The 27,968-nt window shown below is 41.3% G+C and overlaps 1 protein-coding gene and 1 long non-coding RNA gene across 12 annotated transcripts in view; one reads left to right on the top strand and one right to left on the bottom strand.

Moving 5' to 3' along the window:
• Positions 1–1,527: 1,527 nt before the first annotated feature.
• Positions 1,528–2,363, bottom strand: LOC134483770 (uncharacterized). Its single transcript, XR_010060741.1, has 2 exons — positions 2,230–2,363; positions 1,528–1,643 (listed from the first exon to the last, which is right to left on the bottom strand). It is a non-coding gene; the product is annotated as an uncharacterized LOC134483770 (long non-coding RNA).
• Positions 2,364–2,524: 161 nt separating this feature from the next.
• Stk33 (serine/threonine kinase 33) overlaps positions 2,525–27,968 on the top strand; it is a 182,241-nt gene continuing 156,797 nt past the window's right edge. For 3 of the 11 annotated variants that reach the window (XM_017590198.3, XM_063279343.1, XM_063279337.1), the window contains exons 1-2: positions 2,755–3,015; positions 6,813–6,874. The gene's annotated coding sequence lies outside the window, so the exon portion shown is untranslated. Of the gene's footprint in view, positions 3,016–6,812; positions 6,880–27,968 lie in introns of all 11 variants that reach the window. The other 8 variants (XM_039094530.2, XM_063279356.1, XM_039094526.2 and 5 more) reach the window with 8 other exon arrangements.

Genomic DNA, 27,968 nt, shown 5'->3' with positions numbered 1-27,968 from the left:
GCTTAGGAACCAAATCAACAACAACAAAAAGGAGAAATCCTGGTTTAGACAAGCTGGGAAGATTCTGCTACAGGGCTGGGGATAATCATTCTTAGAGCTGCTTTAAAGTCAGGCAGAGTGGTGCATGCCTTATATCCTAGCCCTCAGCAGGCAAGTGGATCTCTGAGAGTTTGAGGCCAGCCTGGTCGACACCTAGACACACTAGGACATCTAGAGTTGTATAGTGAGCCTTGTCTCAAACAAAACAAAACCAAACCAAATCCCACCAACAACCACAAAACAAACCCTCTAACAAATGCAGAGACGTTATGAATATTTTCCTTGCTGTCAGGGAAAAAGCTCTATTCTTATTTAAAATTTATTTTTATTATTGTGTCTGCACATGTGTGCACGTGTGCTTGTGCCGTGGTGTGTGTATCGAGGTCAGAGGACAACATGCAGGTCTTGGCTTTCTCCTACCTTTGCATGGGTTCTGGGAACGGAACAGGTTGTCAGGCTTGATGTCTTTATCTACTGAATGTCTTTATCTACTGAGCCATGCTTGTTAGCCCCTAATAGCATTTTTTAATACAAGCAAATGGAGTAAGGCTGACGCTAAAGACTTGTAATAGGTGAAGTTACAAGGGTGAAGATAAAATGGTATATTTTGCTTTAAAAATCCCAGAGGGTGGCAGGCGGTAAGATGGCTCAGTGGGTAGAGGTTGCATATATGTAGACTGGGACTTGTTTGAACACTATGTTAGAAATGCATGTTCATATGCACACAAACAAAACAAACAAGCAAACAGATGTGTGTGTGTGTGTGTGTGTGTGTGTGTGTGTGCGCGCGCGTGTGCACACATGCACATGCTTAGGCTATAAGTCAGCTTTAGTGGTATTGATCCAAGGGATTGTATACCTTGGTTTTTGACCCAGGGTTCCTCACTGCTCACTGGCCTGAAACTTATCAATTAGTCTATGATAGCTGGCCAACAGGAAAACTCCTGTGTCTACCTCCTCAGTGCTGGGATTATCAGCATGTGCCTCCATGCTCAGTTATTTTTTAAATTTATTGTTTTACTTGGGTTCTGAGGATCAACCTCAGGTACTCATGCTTGAAGTAAGTATTTTACCAACTGAACTATCTTTCCAGACTACAAATACACTGTGTTTTGATGGTCTGACCCAACTCAGAATTAAACCTAGCCTACTGGTTCCTCATCAGTGCTAGACACACACACACACACACACACACACACACACACACACACACACACACACACACCTACCTTCAAAATTGGGATCTATTTAATCAGAATCTCTGAGTGTATAACTTGTCAATCTACAGTTAAACACAAAATAAAGCAAAACAAAAGGAATTCGCTGTAGGTGTCTCTGGTGTTGAGCAAGCTTGGGTGTCACTGACAGACTGTGAAGGAGAGGACTCACCTGCTTGCCTTTCCAACAATTCTTCCTACCAGTGCTGTCCCTTAACCAGGCTTTGTCAGATGTTTGAAGTTGTTTTTTGGAAGGGTTTGGAGTCTAAAAGGCTTCCTAGTGGTTTATTAAAGGCAGAACCGTGCACTCCATAGTTCAGTGAAGCAGGTTTATCTTCTTAAACTCATGCTCGGACTTATCCTTGGATAGGCAATCATGCCATCTACCTATAGGGGGAAGGGGGGACATACAGAGTGCAAATTCTCACATCTCTTCCAGACTCTTGTTAGACCATAGTTCTGTAATTTTCCAGAACATTGCTTGGCCAAGATTCCAAAGTTCTATTAATATAGTACATGGCAGGAGTATTTGTGCTTGAGAAATGGTTTCCAAAACGAAGTTACCAACTACTCATGACCATTTTGAGCACTTTTTTTTTCCTATGAAAGCAACAGGATTAAGTAGTTGCCAAATGTACACCTGTAAGCAATAAAATTAATTGCTCTGCTGTACTGTTACTGGCTATCAATCACCTTAATTTTAGAAGACATCTGCCTTGAATAATTATGCTAGTCCAAGTAGAGTTGAATTTCTTCCCGACAGCTGCTGGAGAGCAGGACCCCGCCCACAGAAGCCATTCCTAGTTCAGGTCAATAATAGAACATTAGCATACAGCTGGAGGCAGCTTTTCACGTCTCCATTGCTTGCGACATACATTGGAGATGGTCCCACAGAGGCTTGGGACAGGTCTAGAGATATGTTATTTGACTCGTCACGGGCCACTTCAGCCTTTCTGTGAAGACACACACCCACCTCTCAGCAGAGACGCTCAGACTACGTTCATGTGCTATTAGGCCCCCCGGACGGGCGAGCCTCCCAGCACCCGCCACCTGGGCCGTGACTGTCGAACATCCTGTCACGATAGCGACAGTGCTGTTGAAAAGCGCCGCTTTGTACTCGAGACAGGCTTCCCTGCTTGGTTCCTGGGGGTGCGGCCCGCGGAGACCAGGCTCCAGGGCACGTGGGCACCGTTGTGCGGACACCCCCCCCCTCCTCACAGGCTTCACTTGCGCGCGGAGAGCAGGGGCTTCGCGTTAGCTATCGTGCTTTGTCCCGGTGCTGACCCCGTCCACCTCCTGGGTCCGCATCCAGGGCCTGAGAAAAAAAAAAGTTCATCTTCTTTTGGTGTGGCATTCGGGATTGGGCGACCATTCTCATCAAGTGTACGCCTCTGTCAGGGGCAGCCCGCCGGCCGGCGGTGAGTGGCCTCACAGCGGGCCTAGTCGCGGTGCCCTGAGGGACAAGGTGGGCGGGAGGGTTAGGCAGCCGCCAAGCCCCGTTGCTATGGCAACCGCAGGCAAACCGGCCTCAGGGCCTCCAGCTGCCGGTCCGCCTGGCGTCCAGCTCGGAGGACGGACCTGGGGATGACCACGGACCCTTTAGGAGTCTCTGGGGGGCCTAAGCAGCTGGGACCTCCATTTCCCCTGGTCTGGAGTTTGGGGTGGTCCCTTGCTGCTTGGGTCCATCTACACCTCCTCATTTCCATCTCATGTTCGCTACAGGAAACATTTTTGAAAGTTTAATGTGAACTCACCAAGGGTAAGTGTGTGTGGGGAAAAAGTCCTTAAAAGCTGTGAGTTGTACGGGCTTGGCTTCTTTTTAATTTCCTAAGAGCTCGACATCTAGTAGGACCTCAAAATGTGTGTGGTATAGCTTCTTAAGTCTCTTCCTTGCACACAGTGGATGCTCAGGATACGGTAGGGTGATAGATATTAAGAGTTTTCCCCTGCTGATTCTGAGGATCGGGTTTCCTAGATGCACCTTAGAATTTCTCACACAGCTGTGGGGTGAAATGAGCCCTGTTTGTGGTATTGCCCTGGGAAGGACAAATATAAAGGGGATATTTGTAGGGGATAATTGCAATTCGGGATACTCATTCCTAACCACACTGAGGAAACCCCCTACCCCCTACCCCCCTTTTTGTTTGTCTGACCACTCACCTTCAACATCAGAACAAGATCCGCCAGCCTAGGAAGGAGGAAGGATCTGCGGATGGAATGCAACATCAGCAGGATTTGAATTTAAGCTTGCTCTCCTTGGTCTCCGGGTCATGTCTTCAAATTGTTGAGCACTACACAGATACTACACGTTTAAAATTCTAGTCTGAGTAAGACCCCAGTGTCCTTTTCCTAATGAGTCATATATCTATTTCCCTTTCAAGCCAGGAATCTTGCATTTCCTCTTTTTCTATGTCCACATTGCCATAAATTTGCATTCATTTTGTCTTCATATCAGATATCAGATGTATCCACTTCTGTTTCTTCTTCTATCACCCCAGACTGGGTTACCACGCTCTTATCATGTCTCTTGAAGTTTCCTCCTAATTGGTCTGGAGTTGGCATCCCATTTTAAAGTCTTCCCATCTTATTTTTTCCCCCCTGTTCTACAGCAGGAACAATATTTAAAATTTACAAATTGATTGTGCTGGGCCAGAGAAATGGATCCTTGGGTAAATACATGTGCTTGCCACTAAGTCCAATGACATGAGTTTGATCCTCAAAACGCACATGGTAGAAGGAGAGAACAGACTCTACAAGTTGTACTCTGACCCCAACACATGCACACACAAAATAAATAAATAAATAAATAAATAAATCACACAGGGGCCCCTAGATTCAATCCTAGCACATTAATTAATTAATTAATTAATTAAGGCCAGGTCTGGTGGTTAGTGTCTACTTGTTTTCTTCCTGATGTAGTCTCTCAGGTAGCTGGGATTGCAAGCATGCACCAATGTGCTTGGGGATACCTAGGCTCTCCTTCAGTTTTCCATCATGATTTTTTGTCTTACTTCAGTACCTTCGCACATATGTTCCTGTCCTTGCCATTGCTCTACTCTTTAGTTAATTCTTGCTCACCCTTAATCTCCCAAGGCCCAAATAATCACCATATCTGATTACTTTGTCTGAAACAAACCTCCTCAACACTGGCTCTTCTGGCAAAGTTATCTCTCTTCTGTAGCATTTGTGTGTCTGGCACATAGTGGGGGGGTATTAATAACTAGCTGGATGCTTAATTTATAACTCCCCATGGCATTCGGTAGTATATGAAAATATCATTCTGTGCTTAGAAGCACAGACTACAGAAACAGACAGATGGTTTGCATGTTAACTCTAGTTCTATCACAGTTCCATACCTGGAACCTGTGGGGCTGAGGTTTCACTTTATTGAAGGGTGATAATGGTGTACGTAGTGGACCACTTCTGGGATCCAGGATGTGTATATATTGTATTCTTGTGGTTTGAATAAGAATGACATCCATAGGCTTGGCTTCTTTGAATGCTTTGAATCAAAGAAATCTTTGAATGCTTGGGTATCAGAGAGTGGTACAATTTAAGAGGGATTAGGAGGTGTGGCCTTGTTGAAGAAGATGTAGCTTTGTTGGAGGAAGTGTGTCACTAGTGGGTAGATTTTAAAAGCTCAAGTCAGGCCCAGTATCTTCTCTAGCACCTTTGAGTCACCACCCTTGCTCCCTGCCATTCTTCCCACCATCATGATAATGGACTAAACCTCTGAAACTATAAGTCAGCCACAATTCAATGCTTTTCTTCCCAAGACTTGCAGTGGTCATGGTGTCTCTTCATAGCAATAGAACACTGACTAAGTGAACCCTGAATGCCATCAAGTACATGGAATGTACCTTAGTGAATGGAATCCACTCTTTCTTGGGATAAAGGTGATATATAGGTTGACATTAGTTTATGGCAAGGTTTAACAACAAAGAACTGACCAAAAATTTATGAAAACACTATTTCCATAGCGTTTTGGATTTTTTAATTTCAGTCCAGAATGTCAGAGTTTGTTTCAGTGTAACCTTAGGTCAGTCACCTCCTCAGTGCCTCAGATTTCTCATTGGGAAATCAGACGCGACACTAGCACTAGTCTCTTGTAGTTCAATGTCATATTGCTTTGAGAAGAAAGTGAATTACTCTACGTGAACTACTTGGAACAGTGAACAGTGATTAGTGATGTGTAAGGATCTGCTCTTATTTATTTTCTCAGCTCCATAATCATACTATGAATGTAGCTTTATTAGCTAGTATTATTAGTGGATGTTTATATGTCAACTACCAAATGTAACGGCGAAGGTCTTCATAATTTAATCTTCTTATCGTGTCCTTGTTGCTTACGATTAGTTTCTCAAAGACGGAGGTACAAAGGACATGGGTGCTGCAGTGCTCTGCTCTCCAGAGAGACTACACAGTCTTCAGCCCCACTCTCAGCTGTGTGATGCTCACGATAGCGTTATTTACAAAACAAAACAAAACTTTGCCCATTTCACAGATGAAAGTTCATCCCTATTTTAATTCAAATCTTTATCGTTTATTTGTTTAAGCATTAAAGATATCATTATTAGATGTTAGCTATTTCTTTTATCGGAATTGCCTATACAAGCTCTTTGAAGGAGTTTCTAGACATAATGATTGTACACATTCATGCGGTATGTATGGTGTGACACTTGAATATACACACATAGCATGCAATGATCAGATCAGGGAAACTGATTATTTGTCCCTTCAGGCATGTATCATTTCAAAATATCAGTTTAAAGCTCTTTGCCATTGAATATAGACATCTGATTGTGCTGGGAATATCAGGAATCATTGCTCCCATCCAGCTGCACCCCGGTCCACTTACCAAACTATCATTTTTATTTTTACCATAGTTTGTTTGGTTTCTTTAAATCATCTGTCCTCCTAGGCCTACGCAAGACCCCTATCCTGGGCTTTAGCAGGAATTAATGTGTCACTGGGGCCCAGGGCAGTTTGTCATTTGCCTGTAGGCTACTGTACTAGCTGGTTTTGTGTCAACTTGACACAAGCTAGAGTCATCAGAGAGGAAAGAGCCTCATTTGAGGAAATGCTCCATGAGATGTAGCTTTCTCAGTTAGCAGTCTATAGGAGGGTCCAGCCCATTGTGGGTGGTGGTCCTGGGTTCTACAAGAAAGCAAGTTAAGCAAGTTAGGGGAAGCAAGTCAGTGAGCAGCACCCTTCCATGGCCTCTGCATCAGCTCCTGCCTGCAGAATCCTACCCTGTTTGAGTTGCTGTCCTGACTTCCTTCAATGGTGAGCAGCAGTGTGGACGGGTAAGCTGCCCTTTGGTCATGGTGGCTGCAGCAATAGAAACCTCACTAAGACAGCTTCTGAGCAAGGGAGAAGCAGCGTTTCAGAGGTTAGGTCTTGGGTGAAATCTGAAATGTAGGCAATGCTGACTTTCAGTACAATGGGAGTGGGGAGAGAGAAGACATCTAGGTGGGAAGCAGAGGTCCAAGGTGGATGATGGGGGTGGGGATGTGTGTGACTCAAACTGGTAGAAGCTTCTTTGCCTTTCCATAGGAACATTGCGAATTCATCTGTGGAAGAAACGGGGTGCTGTGGGCACTGTGTGAGAACCATCGGTACAGTAAGAATATTAACTCTATGTTTTTATACAAGGCTTGCCCCCACACAATGGCTTTTTGTCCTGGGAGTCTTGAGGAGTGATCTCAGGGCCTCATACAATATGCTCAATAGCCCCTGGCTCCTATGTGGTTTTATACTGAGAATGTCCTGTTGTTGTAAAAATATAAAAGTAAAAATGTATTGTGGTCTTTTACCTGCTAGGTCCTCACCACAGGTGCCCCAAGATACCTGCTAGATATCTTGGCGGAAACTCATCCCAGCCGCATACTTTCCTACACTCAAACCCTCACATAAAAGAACACACAACACAATAATCTTAGATCCAATTGGTAAAATATAATTGCCCACTTAAACATACAAAGCCTGGTACCATCCATCCCTTAGGAACATTGATAACAACCTGTAAATACACAGAACAGAATCTTAACATCACCTGCCATGGCTTCTCCCCTCTCTCTGTCTCCTGTCTCTTCCTCTCTCTCCTCTTCCTTCAAACTTCTCTCCCGCCCATCCTTCCTTCTCCTCCAATGACAGGCCTCCTTCTATCCTGTACCTGCCCCTCACCTGTACTTTACAAATTCAATGGGGAAAAGGTTCTGGTGAAGTCACCTGATTCCTGAGTATGTTACTAGGCCGCTGTCCTTGGGGCAGTGGAATTAGCATCAAAGTACAGATAACTTCAGGGCAAACCACAACAACGTCCTTCTGCAGAGACTAGTCAACAAACATATTTTCTTTAAAATTTTTATTTCCTGGCACTGGTAAATGAAGAGTTGATTGCCAGACAGGTGACAGAGAGTCTAGGGAGATGGCACAGATGGTAATAACAGTTTCATCTAAGCAGGAAGACCTGGGTTCAGATACCAGCACCTACCTAAAAAGCTGGGTGTAGCCAATGGAGTATCTGTACCTTCACAGAGTAAGAGAATGTGTGCTAAGGCAAGAGGATTATTGCTACCTGCTAGCCTAGCTCCAGGTTCAGTGACTGACCCTGCCTCAAAGAAAAAAGGTAGAGTTCAATAGAGCAGGGCACCTGGCATCCTTCTCTGGCCTCTGTGAGTGTGCTAACAGGTACACACATATGGAGTGTGTGCATACACTCTACACCTACCCACACCTCCAACACACACAGAGCTGAGCAGTGTGCTTCCTCAGAAGAATAAATGACGCCACAAAGGCTGGTGCTCAGGTCGTCTTCATGTTTGACTGAAGAGGGAAGGAGGGAGCTGGGCTGTGTAGCAGAGGATGAGGAAGGGTTTCTGAAATGCCAGGCAGAGGCTGCCAACCTGAAGAATTGTTTCTTTTTTAAATTTTAAAAAAGATTTATTTATTTATTATATATAAGTATATTGTAGCTGTCTTCCAACACACCAGAAGTGGGTATCAGATCTCATTACAGACGGTTGTGAGCCACCATGTGGTTGCTGGAAGAGCAGTCAGTGCTCTTAACCACTCTCTCCAGCCATCTCTCCAGCCTTAGACTTGTTTCTTATCTGTGAGACTCTGAGAAGTGGCTCCTGAGAGAGAAGACGTAATCCTGGAGGTATTTTCTACTTTTATCAATGTGGTGATTCTTCATAGTGTTCCACACACTCACAGTTGCTGCATGCTGAGAAATAATGTCTTTTAAAATAGAAGCTTAAATATGGAAAGTGTGACCAAATTAATTGCTGCCTTTCTGTTGTACTTATAGGAGGTGTTTCTCTCCTGCTCTGAATTTCACTACATATTAGTGAGGCTAATTATGTTTTGCTTGGATTTATCTTTAGGGTTTTAGAATGTGAATAATGGGCACACTGTTGTTAAACTATATTAATATATCTGCTTTAAATTTACTAACTGAATTATACAGTGCATAAGAAATGAACTACCTCCTAAGTCTTTGTGGTTTTATTGGCTCAATGTTGTTTTAAAAAACGTTTATAAAGTGACAGTAATGATTTTAAAACTAATTAAAACATCCTTTCTAAGTATTGAAGACAATATAAAATTACCTTTTAAAATAATTACTGGTTATTGACATGGAAATAGAGGCAAGACTGTTAGAGGGACGGGCAGGACCAGTGAGAGGCTGGGAGAGGACAGGGAAAGCAATGGGTGTGTGGGGGGCAAATAAATGTAAGTGAACATGTGTGAAACCGTCAAAAGGAAAACTTTCCTTTGTACTTATCAATAAATGTACAAAACAAAAACAAAACCATTGGTGTTATTACTTTGACTTCCAGTCAGGATGAGAAATAAATTAGGAATAAAATAAGAAAAAAACCCAAGTTTTTTTGCGCGTTTGTACTGTTGAAGACAGGCTTGATACTGCTAACAAAGTTTGGTGTGGCACTACACACCTATAATCACCACACTTGAGAGGCTGAGGTAGGAGATCAAATGTTTGAGGCCAGCCTGGGCTTGCCTCAAAAAATTGTTACCGTTGCCTTAATTTTGGACATGAATTCTGTAGAAAGCAATATAAACAATTATAAACACGCATTCGGTGAGTATCTGACGGGTGCTAGTGATGTGCGGGACTCGGTTTCTAGAATATTGAACTGTGTCTACACATTTGCATTGCATGCATAAAAAGTTTGCGTGTAGCTCTGCATTCTTAACATGAGTTGGAAGTTATTCACACTGATCATCTCAACCCATTACTATTAATTCATAGATTCATAGCAAAAGCATTACAGAGAATTCATCTAACTTGAAGGCTGGTGGCCACTGAGGTGCTGGGCGTTGGATGGTAGTCATTTATCACCTGCCTGCAAGTACCCAGGAGGCTGAGGTTCCTCATGCTGGGTCGACTTCTCCAGTTTGTTGCTGTTAGCAGATCTTCTCTGAGTCTCCAGGCAGATCTTTACTGCCTGAGATTTTGGGGAGGGAGTTCATATTTTTGAATATTTTTCATGGAATTTCAAGTAATTTTCTTCTCAAACTTCTTTTAAAAACATCCATCCATCCATCCATCCATCCATCCATCCATCCATCCATTCATTTATTGTGTGTATGTGTGTGTATGTGTTGTGTGTGCACACCTACATGCACATGCACATGTGTGCTGTGTACATGCATATATTACTGTGCATTGTTGTGTGAAACTATTCTGTGGAGATGTGAACAAACTTTTACTTACCCAAGATGGGTAAATATTGACAGAGCAACATTAGGACACCACCAGAGTCCAACTGGGTGAAGCGATGAATTTGTACAGTGTTACTAACAGGAGTATGCTGAGGGTTACTTGCAGGAACTGCGATAATTCAAAAGCACCTGCAACACCAGAAGCCCACCCTAGCATGGGAGATGGCTTACAAAAGCTGGAACCTGGAGCTCATTTTATGACATGGTTATAAATGAAATGCTATATGCATTGCAACAGAAATGAACCTTGAAAACATCCTGGTACATGATATATAAATTGTGTCGCTATTCATAAAATATGTGTTTTTAAAAAAAAAAAGAAAGTTGTTTGAGAGTAAGTGAGATGATGGCTCAGAAGTAAAGGTGAATGCTGCCTAGCCTGAAAGACCTGAGCTTGATCCCCAGGACCTCCATGGTGGGATGAAAGAATTCGTCTCACGTGTTTTCCTCCACATGTATGTGTGTATAACTCTGTAAGTTCTAAAGACTCACGACATTCTGAGAGGAAGCTCATTAAGATCCAGGAAGTAAACAATGGGGACGCAGGAAAACCCAGAATCTGGCCAAATGTACTAGGCCTCTCTCCTACCTCCAAGCAGTAAGGACTGCAAAGAAGGCAGAGACCAGCTGTTTGAAGTCCCAGAGGCTGCCTATATAGAAGTTCGACCTAGAATCTTACCATGCTAAGAATTGTTGAAGGAGCAAGTTATGGTAGTGCACACCCGCAATCCCAGGACTCAGAAGCAGAGGCAAAGGGATAGCTGTGATTTCAAGGCCAGGTCGGCCCGGATAGAAGGTCTAGGCCATCTGGGGCTGCACAAGACCCTGCCTCAAAACAGAGCAATCATTGAAGGAACCTTCCTTAAAGGAGATTGGATTGGTTAGTCGTGGGGAGAGAGAGCAAGGCAGCTGTTTTTATAATATTTGAAGAGTTGTTCAAGTACACTTGATAGAGGTCCATATTTTGGTCTTATGTTCTGGCCTCACTACTGAGTACCTATGTTTTTTTTAATTCTACATTCCTTTAGTCTATAGTAATTGTGTTATAGTCTATAGTAACTTTAGTCTTTAGTAATTAGTCCTTTAGTCTATAGTAATTGTCCTTTAGTCCTATAGTCTTTAGTAATTAGTCCTTTAGTCTATAGTAATTGTCTATAGTAACTTTAGTCTTTAGTAATTAGTCCTTTAGTCTATAGTAATTGTCCTTTAGTCCTATAGTCTTTAGTAATTAGTCCTTTAGTCTATAGTAATTGTCCATATTTTGGTCTTATGTTCTGGCCTCACTACTGAGTACCTATTTTTTTTTAATTCTACATTCCTTTAGTCTATAGTAATTGTGCTCCCGAAGCATACCACGTAGTGCCTGTATTGATGAGATCTCGATTCTTGAGCAGATTGAGTAGCAGCATGGTAGCTTTTTGAGTTCTGCCATCAATGAATTGAAATTGTAATAGCTGTATTTATTATGCTCAGTTCTGAATGAGTTATTAATAAGCCTTTCCTTGGTCCCATGTTATCTCCACTTTACAGGCTAATTTGTTTTTAGTAGAATTTCCTTAAATCCTATTGGATGTTTTATTACTAGAATGTTTAAAGTGGATGATTGCTAGAATCTTCAGGGAAACTAAAGCCTTAATTACATCTAGTATTTTTATTATAGTTGATACTTTAGATGAGTTCAAAAGTAACTTATTTAAAGAAATGAATTGCCTACTATTGATTTATATATATATTTTTCACTCTCCTGGCACTTTTCTCACTGCTTATTAAGCCCTACCATATTGGAAGCAGGGGGTTCCTGAGTTTGCGACTTTTCCATGTGACTATTCACTAGTGAGTAAACGTTGATAAGTTTGTAGGCATAACATTTAGTTCTAGGTGCCAGTTTTCAGTGGCTATATTGACACTGAATTTTATCTGTGGAATTAAAAGATAGATAGATAGATAGATAGATAGATAGATAGATAGATAGATAGATAGAAAACAAGTACATGCCTGATTTGTAGGTACCAGCCCTGGAACTCTGTTTAATACCACATCTGGTGCTGCACATATTTGTGTTTATATGTGTGTGTGTGTGTGTGTGTGTGTGTGTGTGTGTGTAATGTATTGACTTATGCTTTTAGCTTTGAAATCTCTTCCTGTTGTTATAAAGGGATATTGATAGGCTACTGAGTTCTGTGAGTATCATTGAGAATGCTTTTTATTTTATTGATCACATTGATTTTCTTAAAAAATACATGTTTGCTAAGTCTTCAAAATGGAGCTCTCAAATAGCTCTGGTAGGAGTAGCAATTGAAAACTGCTAGTTTACTATGAGGTGATTTCAGGAAGATCTATAACTGAAATAGTATGGACATTCAATTAGTGCCTTTGATATTCAAGAGTAGGGAGCGGGTACACTACAGTCATTTTTGAAATTGTGTTTCAGAGTCAGTTACTAATTGGATTGTAGAGTACTGTATTAGAGCTTTAAATGGCACCACAATTCATTGCAGTGCTGACCAGGGGTAATATATGTGCAGGTAAAACGAAATCCATCTTCATGAAGAATGACTGGTTACAAAATGATTCAATCTGATTTTAAAATAAAGCAGTAAGTGAAACCAGTAAGGATTCAAAAAATACTTAGGGCCCCAGGAAAGAAGATTTAGTGCATTTAGCTTTCAAACAGCTTCTCCCTGTAGATGAATGCCTTTAAATTGATTCAAGTTATCAAGCCATTAGATTAATAAAGCAAGGGAAGATTTCTATTTTCTCTTTGGTAAGGACCCAGACTTCAGGGACAGAGAGCTCTCTTCCTTTCTTCTTAAGTGGTAAGCCTCTGTTTAAATCTTTGGTGCTCTTCCTAAATCAGTGGAAAACTCTGTTTTCTGAGCTGAGCCTGAACTCAGCATGAGTGCTCTTAAAGGTTTAAGATGATGGCTAGAAATAGTGACAGAGGCCTGCAATCCAGCATTTGGTGTGGTGGGCAGAGGCTGGAAGATACAGCGTTCAAGGCCAGCTTTGGCTACACAGCAGACGTGGCCAGTCTGGGCTACTTGAAGCCCTATTTTCTTTTTAAATTAACGTTTTGATTTGATATTGTGAAAAAGAAGACCACAAATTGGGAGATGTTCCCTTGTGATAAGGATATAAGTTTTACAAACTTCTTTAGAATTTTTTATTATTTTTTACTCAAAAAACTTGAAACATTATGATGGCTCAGTTTTTCTTGAATAGCTATATAGCCCAGGCTATTGGTATTAGAAAATATGAGAGATATCTTCAAGTTCACTGGAGAGTGAGACAAAACTTGTTAACCATAGAGAGTGAACTGATTGATTGATTGATTCATTCATTCTTTATCTCTGCAAAAATTATTTTAATCTATCATGACGATCTGCAAATTCTAGCCTGAATATTGTGCAATGTAAACAATATTTTTAAATGTTGAAATAGTGATTTTTCTCAAATATTTAGATATCTGATGCGAATACTGAGCAGAGGTTTTCTCACTTTATCTGAACATTTCAATAACAGTATTGAGTGAAAATATGACAAAGTCTTTTCTGTTGAAAATATCCAAGATCTTTTCTTTCTTCCACATATTTTTCTGAAAATATAGTAAGATTGACTCTGGAGCAATAGTTTTTTGAGTATTTATTTATGGCTTAAGCACCTAGCTAGGGTATAAGACCAAATCCATTCCGCCCACTACTTAGTGACCACAGGTTGTAAACTTTGCATACAATCTTCTCCACAGATTGTATGCAAAGTTTACAGAGCTCTTTGCCTTGTGGGTTTATACAGAGAGTGTGGGGGTGGAAGGATGGGACCGATACCCCTTATCTCTGTTACTAATTCATATTAAGGGAAAGTTCCTGAAGTGCCTTACTTTCTGCAATTTTACTTTTGTTAGATTTCTTTTTGTCACTTATGGGAGCTCTGTCTTAGTCTCTTAGTTACTCTTTACTCAGAGGGCTGGTGTAGGAAGTGTCAACTTGCTAACTTGCTAAGTTCTGACTAGTTTGTGTAATTAGAATATACTCTGTTTTCCTTTCCCTTTTCCCTTTCAGCAAAGAGCAAACACTGATTACCTAGTGCATGCATTGTCCTAGTGCATGCAGGGTCAGGCGGGGAGCTGCGCTGAGTAATGTTGGCTGAGTATGATAAATTTAACAGTGGAGAAAGGTTCTAAAAGTTCCGACCAAGAACGGTACCAGACTCAGGTAGAGTGCTACCAACCCAGAGGAATGAGGAACTGATTTGAGTATGAGGCAGGAGGAATAGGGAGCTGGGAATTAAGTATTAAGCTGCAGATAGAATTTAATATTTAATTATTATTTTGATGCTTGTCAGTCGGTATGATAGGATTCTGCATTGCATGTTTCTTTCCCCCTCCTCCTTGTTGCCTGTCATGCAATGCTGAAACCATTGTATTTTATCTATCATCCAGGGTTTGTTTGTTTTTGGCACTGGTCTTGCACTTGCATATTATGTTGGGTAAGCAGTCTATCAGTGATCTAAGTCCCTAGCCTTTTCACTTTTATTTTGACCGAGGGTCTTACTAAATTACTTGGAATGACTGCCTCAGACTTGCCATCCTCTTGCATCAGCCTCTTGTGTAGCTGGGTAGCTGGGGTTATAGACATATGCTACCATGTACTTCTAAAAAAGAATCAGACTAGCAAATACTGTTCAGATCTTTGCCTTTTCATTAACTCATTTACATATCTTTGGTAGAACTGAATTATTGTTCCAGTTGTAGGCTGTACAATTGGCAGGCTCTAAGTGTTGATTTAGTACAAGGAAAACAACAAGGTCATCACACCTCACTGATTAACTCTGCCTGCAAATGATGTGTAGGAGGCCGTCTTTCCTCTGCGGTGTTACATCTGCCTTGCTTCCACTGGCTGGAGTCCTAGATGGGCGCTAGGGAGGTATTGATGGGTGTAGTTTGACAGCATTGCACTTAGTGAAATACTAAATCCCACAATAATAGGCTTATTGTTTTTATACTTCCAAATATAAATGAATTTTCCAGAATCTTTTCTGCTATTAGGTTGAAATACATGTTTGAATAATACTATATTTGATAGTGGATATTAATGGCAGATAGAATTATATTATAGTCTGTATATCCTCTGGAATCTATCTCACCATATTGTAGTATTTTTGTAATTATTTTTGAGTTGTAGTTTAATAAATATAGCATATTATCCACAATTTACAACCACATTTGCATAAATCTCTCCTTTTTCTTGTACTGAGTATGTGTAAATGTTATAAGTAAGATTTGAGGTGAACTTTTATGTCATTTTAATGGGCTTATGTATATATTGGATAGCTGAATTGCAACTTTTAATTTCAGCTCGGAATAAAGAATTTGAAATACTAAAATGAATCAGGATGTGTCAGGACAGTGATGTGTCAGGACAGAATTAAATGCTGTTATTTTATTTGAGTGATCATATTGTTTTATGGTAAAAAACAGACTATTTTACTCTAAGTGACAATTATTTTGTAGTGAAGAAATATCTTAAAATTATAGGTCATTTTTCTATTTTATATGCATTTTTGTCAGCTTAAAATAATTGCTGATTTGGACTTTCCCCGGGAAAAGAGGTGACGATTACATTATTAGCTTTGTAAGAAACCGTTTTTAGGTCATTAATCAGATATATTGCTTAGAAGCAGTAGAATATTATAAAGTTTAAATCCTATAATATAAGCTCAGGCAAGAGATAAATAATTGTAAAGTGCTGGGTGCGGTTGTGCAAGTCTAGTGTTCCCATGCTTGGGAACATTGGGAATTTGAGGCTAGCCTGCGCTATATGTCAACAAAGAAACAGACAGACAGACATTCTGAATACTAAATTCCAAACTAAGTCAGAACAAAAGGCTCCAGAGAGGTAAGTTAATTGTAGAAAAAAGTAAAATCTATGTATCTGGAGGTATTCATCATGCTAATGCTAGGGCAATATGTAAACTTCCCAGTGTTTCCTGTAAAAGAGTCGCAAACGGTTCCCATGTGTACCCTGGCGTTCACTCTCCCCTGATAGTTCTAGCTGGCGGGCCATTGGAACTAGCGCTAAACTATCTCAGTGGCTCCACACTGTTCCCCAAGTACTCTCTGACCCGCTGTCCCTGAGAGCCGTTCCAACACGGCACCCTATCAGGCCACCCCACCCTCACTCACAGCTCTCTTGGTGGGTTGCCACCACATTAGGCATGCACATCTCAATCCCGTGGCAGGCCTGGTGCATCCTGACACCATACACTCTCTCAAACTCAATTAAGTTGCCACATGAAAGAACACACCACACAATATCCTCTGATCCAATTGATAAGATATAATTTGCCCATTCAGACAACACAAAATCCTGTACACACCCATCCCTTAAGAATAGTCATGGGGTTGGGGATTTAGCTCAGTGGTAGAGCGCTTGCCTAGCAAGCACAAGGCCCTGGGTTTGGTCCCCAGCTCCGAAAAAAAGAAAAGAAAAGAAAAAAAAAAGAATAGTCATGGGGTTGGGGATTTAGCTCAGTGGTAGAGTGCTTGCCTAGGAAGCACAAGGCCCTGGGTTCGGTCCCCAGCTCCGAAAAAAGAACCAAAAAAAAAAAAAAAAAAAAAGAATAGTCATAACAACCTGTTACTATGCACAGAGAAGAATCTTTACATTTGCTGCTACGTTCTCTTAGCTCTTGCTTCTCCTCGATCTGACTTCCTCTCCCCCTCTCTAAAACTTGTCTCCTGCCCATCCTTCCTTCTCGCCCAATGACAGGCCTCGTTCTATCCTGTACCTGCCTTCACCTGCATAATGACATCAACCTACACTTTTCTACAAAACACCGCTCAGATGTCAGGCCCTGTTCTGTTCCTGTTCTGTTCCAAACAGGTATATAACTCATAAACTTCTGGAAATGGGAAAGCTAACTGAACTGGTTCTATCTGGGTTTGCTGTAGCTAAACCTCTAAGAACTGGATTCCCATTCTTGTTATTCTTAATACCTTCTGAAGTTACTGTCTTCCTCTAGCAATAGCTTCTTAAAGCCAGAAGTAATAATGGTTTCATAGTACTGATGTCTGTGCCATATGGTGTTAGGGGCACGTTTCATATTTGGACTCCTTGGGTCTTCACACGGATCTCATACAAGTGTTCATATTTTATAGACAGTTGCCTAACTAATATTACACAACTAGTGATGGAGGGAGGTAAGTTATCAACCAGAACCACTGCTTTAACTCTCTATTCTGTGTTACCTTGTTTGAGATTAAAGAGTTAAAAAATTTTTTTGTTACTAATGGGTTTTTGTTTAACTCTTGAGGATTAAATCTGGAGTTTCACACATTCCAGATGAGCTCTCTTCCACTAAGGTGTATCTCCCTGCCACCTCTCTAACTGTATTTTGAGGCAGTCTCATTAAATTACTCAAGCTGGGCTTTAATTCACTCTGTAGCTCAGACAGGCCTTGGCCTTTAAGTCCTCTTAGTGGGATCATGGGCCGAGCCACCAGATCCTTCCCTGTCTTCAGTGCTGCAAACTTTGTTTCAATAATGTTGTAAAGGTTACACAAGCTGTGACTGTTAACAAGAAAGCTTGCTCAGTAATTTAAAAATATTTCCACTAGAGGTCAGCCTACCACCTGGGAATATAAACATTGTTGCTTTCTCTTCTTCAAAGTGAAATGTTTATTTATGCAGTGTGCTATGGAAGAAGCTAATGTAGCTGAATACATTTTGAATTATAAACATAGTCAAAGAGTCATTTCTCATGTGTGGTGCTGGGGCTCAAACTTGAAGCTTTACAAATGCTAGACAATCACTCTGCCGCTGAGCTGTACCCTGACACCTCAGACTCATCTTTACAGAAGCGAAAGCATGCATAACTATTATAAGATCCAATATTGGCTCAATAGATTATATTTGCAGAATTCAATCAAGATACCCTGGTGGAATGACGTCTGGGGTAGAAAGACTACTTATTGACCTTGATCTTTGTTTTCTATAAATTACTCACATTAAATATTAAACCAGTTTTTCATTACTATTATTTCAAATTCTCTTTCTTGACTCATTTAATTCAGTCAAGGCTGTAGGACATTCCCAGAGGGTAATGAAGCAGTGAAATTATTTGGTGCTCACTAAAAGATACTCTGATAATTTTAGAGCAATGTGAATATACGATTTTTTTCTTAAAAATTAAATATAGAGAATTTTATTTATCAGCACCCATGTTTAAAAAAATAACATGGTGTTGGATTAAGAAGTTATTAGTCTTTTTCTTTTTTCTTTTCCTTTTTTTTGGAGCTGGGGACCGAACCCAGGGCCTTGCGCTTCCTAGGTAAGCGCTCTACCACTGAGCTAAATCCCCAACCCCCTAGTCTTTTTCTTGAAGCAACATTTTGGCTTACCACTGTGCTTATGAAAGCAGTGTTTTATTGTGGCGGCATTACACATAGTCATTTGTAAGGTCTAGTTGGTATAGGGTAATTACCCACTTGTGCAGGATGTAAGTAACGGTTCTGGCTACTGTAGGTTAAATAAAGCCTTTTAGTCAGTCTTCAAACTAACTGAAACAATCTCACTTGACTCCAGATTTGTCACACTGAAAATGAATGACATCATACAGAAGAGGCTAGAGCAAGGATGGGGGTTACACACAGGGTGGATTGGCACAGGCTGTAGTACTGGATGGGCAGAGAGTGAAAGCCAAGGCATCTTGAGTGGACAGAGATCTGCAGAGCAGACAGGATAGCAGAATAACAGACAGACAGGTTGCCTCTAAGACCAAGAAGTCTCCGGAGGCAGCAGAGAACACATGAAGAGGAAGGCAAGAGCGAGTGATTTCTCAGCAGACTTACCCTGCTGTGTAACTACTGTATGCCCACTGCCATGGCAGGAGCTTTAGTGCACCCCCTTTCTCCTTGCAGCAACCATATGGTAGGCAAATTCCCCTCTACAGACAAGGGGGCTGAGGCTCAAAGAGTTTCAAGAACTTGCTAAACTGAGATTTGAACCCAGGGCTTGTGACCCAGCTATGAAACTCTGTCTCCTTGTCCCCTTCTTCTTTTGCTCCCATTTCCCCCTCCTGTTTGCAGTAAAGATAGCTGTAGGCTTCAATCCAGTGTGAAATTAACCTCACAGGTAAACCTCAATTACACCAAAAGCAGAGGGTTATAACTTCTGCAGGGAGGCAGATTGGGATATTTTTGTTAAAAATTGGAAGTTTCTCACCATGAGGACCTGTGTGCTCTGATTAGATGGATGGCGATGGACCTGTTGCCTGCACTTCTCTCTACTTTGTTGTTTCCCCGTCTTCTGAATTCCTCTAATTATCTTACTAGGTGTTCCGTCTGTTGGCTTCGTTTTTCATAAATGACACTCTTGGAGGTGCCTCTCAAGGACTTTGCAGAGTCTTAATAGGCAGCGCAGTGGGCCAGCCAGCGCAGTGGGCCAGCCAACAGGGCAGTGGAGGGATCACGGGTTGGGCTGTGTGGACTTTTGTCGCTTTACTTTTACACCTGCAGGCAGCAGTGCTTCTGAGACCTTTCCGTCTTTTAAAGATAGCTTTGATCCTAGATCTCTTTCTGCTTGGCATATGTTTTTGAAGAGGTGAGGACAGAATGTCAGCTTTCTTCTCCCAAAGGCACTGGTCGCTGAATTTCCCCTGTAATCCAGGACTTTCATCATTCCCTCCATGTTGATGGATACACTAGTCCTGGTGAATAGCATTGATCTTTTGTTTTTTGACCCAAGTGACTGCTTAATGGTAAAAGGTCCATCAACTGAGAATGCTTTAATCAGACCTTCCTTTTTCTGTGTGGTCGAGTGAAGGTCTATCTTCAGTCAACTGCAAAAAAGTCTTCCCCTAGGTTTTTTCCCCCACATTTTTTCTCCTGAAGTTGCTTACATCCGGGTTACACCAGGGCAAGCCAACAGAAAGCTCTTTTCTTTAAGTGGATTTTACTCTCTTGGGCAAAACTTTGATTTGTTTTGACAAAATAGTACAAAATTCTTAACCTTGAAATATAAGGTAGCACCAGGTCCCTAAGTGCAGAACTACTCTGCAGAAAAGGCCCAGATGAAGCCTCAAGGCCAGAATACTTGGTTTCTTCTGGAAGGAGTTGGGAATGAAATTACTTATATCTATTTTTAATCTTCAAGTGTCCAAACACCTTTTTTCTTTTCTTTTTTTATTTCTTTGCTATTTTACAGAGAAGGAAGCACTTAGACATGTAAGTACAACTGATCTTCCACCAGCCACCTTTCTCCTCAACAAGTCTTCTAGTTCTTTTCATGTTCTTCCATTCTGCAGCTAAGGTCACATTACAAACATAAATATAATCACACACCCATTACCCAGAGCTGATTTGCCATTTTACATTGCTCTTACAGAAGAGCTGCACATCTTTAGCTTACGAGCCCTAAAGATCTGGTCCTTCTGTCTTACTGACAATGGTATACTCTGTAGTGCCTCTTCATAGGCCATGTGGGAACTCTGACTTCCTCAGGTCCACACTCCTTTCTAAATGTTCTTTCTTTTCTGAAGAGGACTTACTACTGTCCTTTGCATCACTGCATGGATAGGTTTTTTTTAAGTCCAAGTGTAATCACATCTTCAATTAGCAGGTTCATTGAGTTTTTCTTATGTGCTTTTATTTTACTTTTTCCTTTTATTGAAAATAGCCTTTTTTCTCACACCTTTGTTTCAACAGTAGCATTTAGTTTTACCTTAGGACCCTGGGCTACCTAGTCTCAAGTGGCCCTAGGTCAAGTCAGACGTTGGTTGGTTACTCTATGAGCTTTGTGCATATCTTGTAGGTAGGATAGCGTTGCTATCACAGGGTTTGTAGGTATGTTGGTGTTTATATTTTCCTCTGTTAGCATGCACAGCACCTTTCGGTACCAAAGATGCCAGCTCACTGGGGTGAAGGCTCTATGTAGCCCCAGGCGGCCTTCTCCATGTTCAGTGATTTATGTACTCGTTCTCTTCAGCAGTGGAACCTTGCTTCAGCTGGTGGAGAGCAACCAGTACTCTTGGTAACATTCTGGGTTGTTTGGGATCCCTTTGACCAACAACCTTCTTAGATGTAACCCAATCCTTGTACTGGAAGACTCATTTGGTGACAAGAGATGTCTAGTTGGGATTCTGTCTACCTCGTTATTCGATGATTTCATTTAGATCCCCTTCATATATATATATATGTATATATATATACATACATATATATATATATATATATTGTAAACCTTCTGTATACGATTTTCATACTACTCCTCAACTAACCTTTAGTTTTAGCTTCCCCTATATTCCCTCCCCTGTCTTCTTCTTTCCTCCCTGTTTGGTCCTCCTGTTCCAGTCACCCCCTCATCTTCCCATAACTATCTTATTTCCATTTCCTAGGGAGCTCTGTCTGACACCTTCCCCTCCCTCTGGTCCCTTATCCTATACATAAGCTCTATGGTTCTCTGCACTGTAGCCTGGTTATCATTGACTTAACAGCTAATATCCACAGATAAGTGAATACATACCATATTTGTCTTTTAGGTTTGGTTACCTCACTCAGGATGATTTTTTTCTAGTTCCATCTATTTACCTGTGAATTTCATGATTTATTTTTTAAATGGCTGATTGGTATTTCATTGTGTAAATGTAACACATTTTACAAATCCCTTCATCTGTTAAGGGACATCTAGGTTGTTTCCAGTATGTCTATTATGAATAGAGTAGCAGTGAACACAGTTGATCAAGTATCTCTGTGGTAGGATAGAGCTTTCCTTGTATATATGCCCAAGAGTGATATAGCTGAATTCTGTTGTTGTTTGTTGCTTTGTTTTTTTTCAAGACAGGATTTCTTTGTGTATCCCTAGCTGTCCTGGAACTAGCTCTGTAGACCAGGCTGGCCTTGAACTCACCAAGATCCCCCTGTCTCTGCCTCCCAAGGTATGTCACTACAACCTGGTGGTATAGCTGGGTCTTGAGGTAGATCAGTTTCCACCTTCCTGAGGAACTCCCACATGGATCTATTTACATAATGGCTATGCAAGTTTGCAGTCCCACCAGCAATGGATGAGTGTTTCCTTTATTCCACATCCTTGACAGCATGATTTGTCATTTGTTTTATTGATCTTAGCCATTTCGATGGATGTAAGATGAAATCTCAAAGTAGTATTGATTTACATTTCATTGATGACTAAGGATGTTGAACATTTTTTTAAGTGTTATTTCTTAGCCATCTGAGTTTCTCTTTTGAGAATTCTGTTTAGATCTGTACCCTATTTTTTATTTGAGTTCTTTTCTTTTTTCTTTTTTTTCGGAGCTGGGGACCGAACCCAGGGCCTTGCGCTTGCTAGGCAAGCGCTCTACCACTGAGCTAAATCCCCAACCCCCGAGTTGTTTTCTTGATAGTTAATTTTTGAGTTCTTTATATATTTTGAGTATTAATCCTCTATCACATGTGTAGTCAGTAAAGATTTTTTTTACTCATTCTGTAGGCTGTTGCTTTGTCTGAACAATGATGTTCTTTGGTGTACAAAAGATTTTCAGTTTCGTGAGGTCCTTATTAGTGATTGACTAGTGCCTATACTGGTGGATTCCTGACAGGATACCTTTTCCTGTGCCAGTGACTTCAAGGATACAGTCATTTTCTCTTTTATCAGGCTTAATGTATCTGCTTTTTACATCCTGCTCTTCCCTTCTGGTCCCCCCTCCCAGAGTCCATCCTCCTGTTCTTCTCTTCTGAGAGAATGGAGGCTTCCCCCCAAATATTCCCCCACCAAGGCACATCAAGTCTCTGCAGGGCTAGGTGTTTTCTTCCACCGAGGCCAGAGAAGACAGCCAAGTTAGGGGAATGGATTCCACACAAGGCAACAGCTTTAAGGACAGCCCCTGCTCTAACTGTTTAGGACCCATATGAAGACTGAGCTGCACATGTGCTACATATATGTTGGGGACAGGGGCTAGGTTCAGCTAGTGTATGATACCTGGTTGGTGGTTCCATTTCCGAGAGTTCTCAAAGGGTCAGGCTAATTGACTCTGTTGGTGTTCCTGAGGAGTTTCTATCCCCTTCACGGCCCTTAATCCTTCCCCTATGTCTTCCATAAGAGTCCCCAGACTCCATCCACTGTTTGGCTGTGGGTCTCTGCATTTGTCTGAGTCAGCTGCTGGGTAGAGTCTCAAAGGACAGCTCTGCTAGGCTCCTCTCTGCAAGCCTAACAGAGTATTATTAGTGATGTCAGCTACTGGTGCTTGCCCATGGGATGGTTGTTGGTTGGCTATCCCTCAGTCTCTGCTTCGTTCTTTCTCCCTGCATTTCTTGTAGGCAGGATAGATTTTGGGTCAAAAGTTTTGTGGGTGGGTTGGCATCCCTGTTGCTCCACTGGGGTTCCTGACTGGCTACAGCAGGTGGCTTCTTCAGGTCCTATATCCCCACTGTTGTGAATCTCAGCTAAGGTCACCTCCATTGATTCTTGGAAGCCTCTCCTATCCCAGGTCTCTGGCATGCCCTCCAGATGCACCCACCCCACCAGCTGCAGATTTCCATTCATTCTCATGGCCATCTGGCCATCTCCCCTATCTCTCCCCACACCTGACCCTGCTTCCTCCATTCCCCTCTCCATTCTGTCTCCTACACAGTTCCCTCACTCCATCTACCTCCCACAACTATTTTATTCCCCATTCTGAGTGAGATTCAAACATCTTTGCTAGGGTCTTCCTTCTCGTTTATCTTCTTTGGGTCTGTGGAGTATAGCATGGGTATCCTGTATTTTATGGCTAATGTCCACTTGTAAGTGAGTACATACCTTGCATGTCCTTTCGGGTTTCCTTACTAAGGATGATATTTTCAAGTTCCATACATTTGCCTGCAAAATTCATAATGTCTTTGTTTTTAATCACTGAATGGTATTCCACTGGGTAGATGCACCACATTTTCTCCATCTATTCTTCAGCTGAGGGACATCTAGGTTGTTCCTAGTTTCTGACTTTGAGATTCCATCTTTTGATTGTTTGTTTGTTTTTGTTTTTACTTTTTCCCATCTTTATTAACTTGAGTATTTCTCATTTACATTTCTAGTGTTATTCCCTTTCCCGGTTTCCGGGCAAACATCCCCCTCCCCCCTCCCCTTCTTTATGGGTGTTCCCCTCCCCATCCTCCCCCCCTTGCCACCCTCCCCCCCAACAATCACGTTCACTGGGGGTTCAGTCTTAGCAGGACCAAGGGCTGCCCCTTCCACTGGTGCTCTTACTAGGCTATTCATTGCTACCTATGGGGTCAGAGTCCAGGGTCAGTCCATGTATAGTCTTTAGGTAGTGGCTTAGTCCCTGGAAGCTCTGGTTGGTTGGCATTGTTGTTCATATGGGGTCTCGAGCCCCGTCAAGCTCTTTCAGTCCTTTCTCTGATTCCTTCAAGAGATTCCATTTATACTGGTCAGAATGGATAAGATAAAAAACTCAAGTGATAGCACATGCTGGTGAGGATGTGGAGCAATGGGAACACTCCTCCATTGTTAGTGGGAGTGCAAACTTGTACAACCACTTTGGAAATCAACTTGGCATTTTCTCAGAAAACTTGGAATAGTTCTACCTCAGGACTCAGCTATAGCACTCCTGGGCACATACCCAAAAGATGTCCCATCATGCCACAGGGATACTTGTTCACATGTCTATAGCAGTTTTATTCATAATAACCAGTTTATCTGGTTTTATGCTTAGGTCTGTAGTCCATTTTGGAGTTGACTTTTGTGCAAGAATGATCTATATAAATATGGATTTGCTTGATTGTTCTACATGGAGCCACCTGATTTGGCCAGTACCATTTGTCCCATATGCTTTTATTGACAGCAAGTTCAACATTTATCTTTTGAGGACTCTTACTCTGTGTGCTGTGTAAGAATCTGGAGATGCCAAGAAGGGTTAAGTTTGTGTGCTGTGTGGAGAGTGAACTGGAAACATGGTAGATTCAATTGATGTGCTGGGGAAGGTGGTTACTTAACTTAGGGTTTCCGTTGCTGTGAAGAAACACTATAATCCCAGCAACTCTTATGAAGGGAAACATTTAACTGGACCTGGCTTGTGGTTTCAGTTTTAGTTCATTAATCTCATGTCAGGAAGCATGATGACATGCAACCAGACGTGGTGCTGGAGAAGGAACTAAGAGTTTTATAAATTGATCTGAAGGCAGCCGGAAAAGAACTGAGACACACTTCCTCTAACACTGCCTTACCTACTCCAACAAGGCCATCCCTTCTAATAGTCATTTTCCCAAGGTATAATCCAAGGAGTTACATTCTTCTAGTTCCTTTTCCTTATGACCAGTTGGGCTGGTTTAAACTCAAACTTAGTGAGAACTTCATGTCATTTGTGTCTATGCCCTGAATCACTTATCTGGCCCATGTCAGGTTTATCTGAGCAGGATTCTCTAGCTTTGAATCCCAAGAACATTCTCAGAAGGTTAATTGGTGGTGGACCCCAAGAATGAACGTAGTTATTACTGGGTTGGATACCCAGGAAAAGTCTGTGACATTCAGAGGCAGGGTCCTTTTTCATTTTGTAGTCCATCATTCAAGGTGGGAAAGTCATTTAAATGACTCTTTGCAAAATAAAGAAAATGATTTTCAGGAAGACTTTCCTCTCCTGGAACCAAGAAGAGCAGCTCAGGGATTTCCATCCAAATCATCTCATCTCCATTTCTTGAGTATTGTAATCTCTGCTTAAACTACCACCTTGTATTCACTGTCCTAATACTCTTGTGATCATTTGCTTATAAGGGCATTTGTATCTGCCATCACTATGTAAGATCTCAGAATATAGGGATTAATCTTGACAGTTGTGTCTTCAGTGCATCTCAGAGGGCCTTGTGCAGAGTTCGCATGCCAGGTGTATTTGATAATGAGCAGGTTCCAGACTAGATAATCTAAGATTTCAGAAGATACTCAGAAAAGTAAAGATAGGTCTGTCATAGTCCCTGTTATGAAACTAATACAAAATCAGCAGGTAGAATGAACATGCATTTCATTCTGTTTCAAAGAAAAAAAAACTAATCCTCAAAACTAGGAAGTAGTTCAGTTCAAACTATGGACTAGTTCATTAGGAATCTATCAAATGTAGATTAAATCCATGGAGGAGGCTAGGAGCTGATGCTTCTTTAGATTGTAAACTGCAACTTTTTTACTAAAACCAAGTGAGAAGACTCTCATCCTGTGAGGTATGAGTTGAGGTAGGACTCAGGGAAAACTGGAAAAGCCTCAACAGTCAGTGTGGTGTCTCAGTAGTGAGAGAGGTGAGAGGCAGTGTTTTTGTTATACTTCTCTTCTAACTTACATAAAAGAGGAAGAAAGAAGAAGACATGACAATGAGCATTGCACAGTTTGACCAGACTCAGATGAACAGAAATGAAAGAATAAGAAACTAACATGCTCATGTTGGGCAACCTATTATTCTAAGCAAGAAGATGACATATGCTTCAGACTAAGAGTCCTGGACTGAAAGTGACATACACCTGTAATCTCAGCAACTCAGGAGATAGAGGCAGGATGACCAGCAGCAGTTCAAGGTCATTCTTGGCTACATAACAAGTTTGAGGCCATTTTAGGATAAATTTCTCTCTCTCTCTCTTTCTCTCTCTCTCTCTCTCTTACACACACACACACACACACACACACACACACACACACACACACACACACCAAAGCAAGAAAAGAAAAGGAAAAACCCATTAAAAAAACCAAAATTCTGGGAACATAGCATAGTTGGTAGTGCTTGCCTAGCATGCACAAAGCCAGGGGTTTGATCTCTAGCACTTCCTAAAACCAGGCATGATGGTGCATGCCTGTAATATTAACTCTAAAGAGGCAGTGTTCAAAGTCCACTTCAGTATGTAAGGACTTGGAGGTCACCATGAACTAGAGACTCTGCTGTACAGAAACCAAACTAAACCAAAAGCAAAATAATACCAACCAATAAAAAATACACTCAAACAAAACAAACCACACAACCACAATACCAATGATAAAACAATAAAGATAGATTACAAATTATTTTAGAATACATTTCAGAAAAAAGTCACTTTTTTTCTGAAATTGAAAATAAGCATAAGATTTTAATAAATAAATTAATTAGAAAATGAATTAATTAAAAACCAGAATGAAGCATTAAATACAGAGGGGGATTGTAGTGAAGGGTAAAGGAGGGAATGTGGGGAGGGACAACTAAGGCCCATTTGAAAAACTACACAGTAACCTATCACTGTAGAAGCTTCCTCAAATATATACATCTATGAAAGGAATTTAAATGAGTCACCTAATAATAGGGGAGACTATGCCCCAACTATGCATCTTATACTACCGAGTAAAACCTCCTGTACCAGGAATGGGTTCAGTCTTGTTGACCTCTTGGCCAAAGGGGTCCCATGGAAATGCCACAACAGCAAGGGTATTTCCAAGGCTATTGGTTACTTCCCACAACCTAATGGTAAGGTCTTATTTCTGAAGACAACACTTACATTCAACACAGGGCAGCTCAGTTGTTGCCTAACCAGAAGCTTCACCCTTTCTGACTAGTGTTTGTGGTATTGGAGGGTACATAAAAGGCACTGGAGAGGGCTGGAGAGATGGCTCAGCGGTTAAGAGCACCGACTGCTCTTCCAGAGGTCATGAGTTCAATTCCCAGCAACCACATGGTGGCTCACAACCATCTGTAATGGAATCTTCTTCTGGTGTGTCTGAAGACAGCTACAGTGTACTCATATATGTAAAGAAAATAAATATTTTTAAAAAAAGGCACTGGAGAAGAAAGAAAGGCAATTATCAATATCTTCTAGCTATAAACCGTGTGACCTACAACAGTGACATGTCTATAAGGTATACCGGTACAACAGTGGCACAAATGTAATGGGAGTGATCGAACACTTTCTGATTGTCTTTAGGCCTTCTTCATGAGGTGGAACCCACACCTGACATTACTAAAGTGCCAA

This window comes from Rattus norvegicus, chromosome 1, assembly GCF_036323735.1.
Source record: "Rattus norvegicus strain BN/NHsdMcwi chromosome 1, GRCr8, whole genome shotgun sequence".
NCBI classification, from domain to species: Eukaryota; Metazoa; Chordata; class Mammalia; order Rodentia; family Muridae; genus Rattus; species Rattus norvegicus.
The sequence above is the reverse complement of the archived record's forward strand: the minus strand, read 5'-3'. Positions and strand labels throughout refer to the sequence as shown.